General features: G+C 34.6%; 1 long non-coding RNA gene across 1 annotated transcript; it reads left to right on the top strand.

Moving 5' to 3' along the window:
- The first annotated feature begins 428 nt into the window (after positions 1–428).
- LOC148995679 (uncharacterized) lies at positions 429–2,560 on the top strand. The gene is made up of 2 exons (XR_016155269.1): positions 429–940; positions 2,332–2,560. It is a non-coding gene; the product is annotated as an uncharacterized LOC148995679 (long non-coding RNA).
- The last annotated feature ends 260 nt before the right edge of the window (positions 2,561–2,820 follow it).

The following is a 2,820-nucleotide window of genomic DNA, read 5'->3' as shown; positions in this document are numbered from 1 at the left end:
CAATATTAATATTGACAACAGTAACTTAACTGATTTAGCACATGAAAAAATAAATAAACTTGAAATGTACTAAACTCAAAGTTAAAATTGAAATGCCAAATTAGTGTTTCTCTTTTGGATTTGCACATTACAAAAGAAAGTGCTGGATTGTTCACTCCACTGTTGATATCTACAGTCCTTGTATAATTAACCCTTGCTCCCTGCATCAGTCTATTTAACCAAATTTCTGCTGTTGTACTCTTGAATCATTTTGTCACATTAGATCAAGGAGGAATTCAGGAGAATCGATCATGGGGCAGAGATTCATGTTCAGACTTGACCAATGCACATCAAGACTTATTGCCCTGATGAAGGCCATGGGAGGTGTTGTGGGGACCAACTGAGTCAGGTGTGTTTGATCAAAAGTGTGCTTGCTCACATTTTTTTAAATAAGATATACTTAATGTATTTCTCATACATGCATGTACATTTATTGTATAGCTTTTAATACAATATAGATTGCATTAAAGTAGCTTTACTGTATTAAACAGACAAAAGTCAAAAGTTCAGAAATTTCAGTAATTAGAATTTTAGTCATAAATTACAACTTAAATTTCAAATATTAAGAATCTGTACTGAAGATGATAGAGTTTCAGCGACAGTTCTGCTTTGGCCAAAATGCAAGGCAGACAGGAACAGGAAGTAGAGTCACTTTGCTCTAAGTACTCAAATCAGTGTTCCTTGCGCATGAATGCTTTTGTGTTCTCACTTGATTTCATTGAGTTCATTGTGTATGAATAAAAGGTTGTGTAATGGTACAATATAAATCTGTTCACAGACACAAAGCCTTGAGATGGGAATCAGTTATCCGCAGCCTCATTCTCTACTTTGACGATAAAGAAGATGATAAACTGTGTTTTGAAGATGAACAGAGTTCTGACGGGCTCGGGACGACATGAGGGTGAGTCATTAATGACATCATTTTCATTTTCACAATCACGAAACGTCGCCATGGAAATAAAAAGAAGATATATATTAAAATGAAAGTCGCACACTGGGTGGTCAGCTAGAATATTTTAAAGTTGCGTGTGAAAGGTTAAACAGAGTCAAATTTATTTCACAGAAAACTGCACTCCAGTTTATAGCACCCTAAAAAGGATAGTTCACCCAAAAATAAAAATTGTCATTGTTTACATTGTGTAAACATTGTTTACACTCAAGTTGTTCCAAACCGTTGTGAGTTTATTTCTTCTGATGAACACAAACAAAGATATTTTAAAAGAATGTTGGTAATCAAGAAATGACGGTAGCCATTGACTTCCATAGTAGATTTCTAATGGCTACAGTCAACTGTTTGATATCCCATTTTCTTCAAAATACAATGTATGTATGATATACTGTCCTTGTCCAGAAAAGGTAATACAGACATCATCAAAGTAGTCATGCAGTGACTGCAGTGGCTCAATTTTAAGTTTATAAAGCGGCAAGAATACTTTTTGTGCGCAAACATAATGACTTTATTCCACTATTCATTTCATGAATTCATATGCATAATGAAAGCATAGGTGCACTCGAACAATCATTCATTAAAACGCATAAAACTTTAGTTTACAAAGACGTGAAACTCACCGAGTGGTCTGGGGTGTTCACTGATTTGCTCACACAAAAATCGCTGTAAAAGATGCTTTCCAACAGGTTCTATCGTAGTTTTTGTCCAAGTCCATTTTCTTCCTGTTTTCGGTCGAACTAGATAACTAAGGATCGCGCACGCAAACGCGAACTAGATAACTAAGGATCGCGCACGCAAACTCGAACTAGATAACTAAGGATCGCGCACGCAAACGCGAACTAGATAACTAAGGATCGCGCACGCAAACGCGAACTAGATAACTAAGGATCGCGCACGCAAACTCGACAATTGACTACTGTGGATTTCGACCAAAAACAGGAAGAAAATGGACTTGGACAAAAACTACGATAAAACCTGTTGGAAAGCATCTTTTGCAGCGATTTTTGTGTGAGCATATCAGTGAACACCCCAGACCACTCTGTGGGTTTCACGTCTTTGTAAACTAAAGTTTTATGCGTTTTAATGAATGATTGTTCGAGTGCACCTATGCTTTCATTATAAAGGTGGGGGGGTGCTAACACAGAATCCAAAAATTCTCGTGACCGGAGCATCTGTCTAAAAAACAATCTTAACTATTATATTTCATCAGGGACGATCTTAAAACAGGGCTTTAATTGTAAAATACCGAACTTGTCCTTTAATGCAAGTCAAATAAAATAATTTAAGCCATTATATTTTTGTTTCTCAAAAGAATTATATTTTTTCTTCTAAATTGTATGCAGGAGGACAGCGGCAGTGACATCACTCAGCACAGCATTAAAATACTGGTCGTTCGTGGTGCTGATGGAGAAGATCCAATCGATGTATCCATCCTTTTAGAAGGGAAGGAAATGCTGGAAGCAGCAATACCGTAAAGACAGTTTTACTGAATGCACCTGTGTCAAGAGATGACTGAATGTCCATTCTTGTATGAACATTTTTGATGACTGAAAAATAAACTGTTTAATTGAATTTTAGTTGTGTGATTTGTGAAAAATATTGAGAAAATGATTATTTATTTATGTTCATGATTATTTATAAAAAAGAAATTATCAATGTTTAAATGTTTAAATATGTAGTAAATGAAAATCTCAACAAAAAAACTTAAATAATATCTACTTATTTTACTTCATTAAATGGTAAGATTTACTTAAAAATTTCATAAAAGCAAGCTTCCTAATTTAAAAACAATAAATAAACTTTACTTAATTACTTTAAATAGATATAGCTTC

The sequence above is a fragment of the Pimephales promelas genome, chromosome 3, assembly GCF_988280905.1.
Source record: "Pimephales promelas chromosome 3, fPimPro1.hap1.1, whole genome shotgun sequence".
NCBI lineage: Eukaryota > Metazoa > Chordata > Actinopteri > Cypriniformes > Leuciscidae > Pimephales > Pimephales promelas.
Note: the sequence above shows the minus strand (reverse complement) of the source record. Positions and strands in the feature narration are given on the sequence as shown.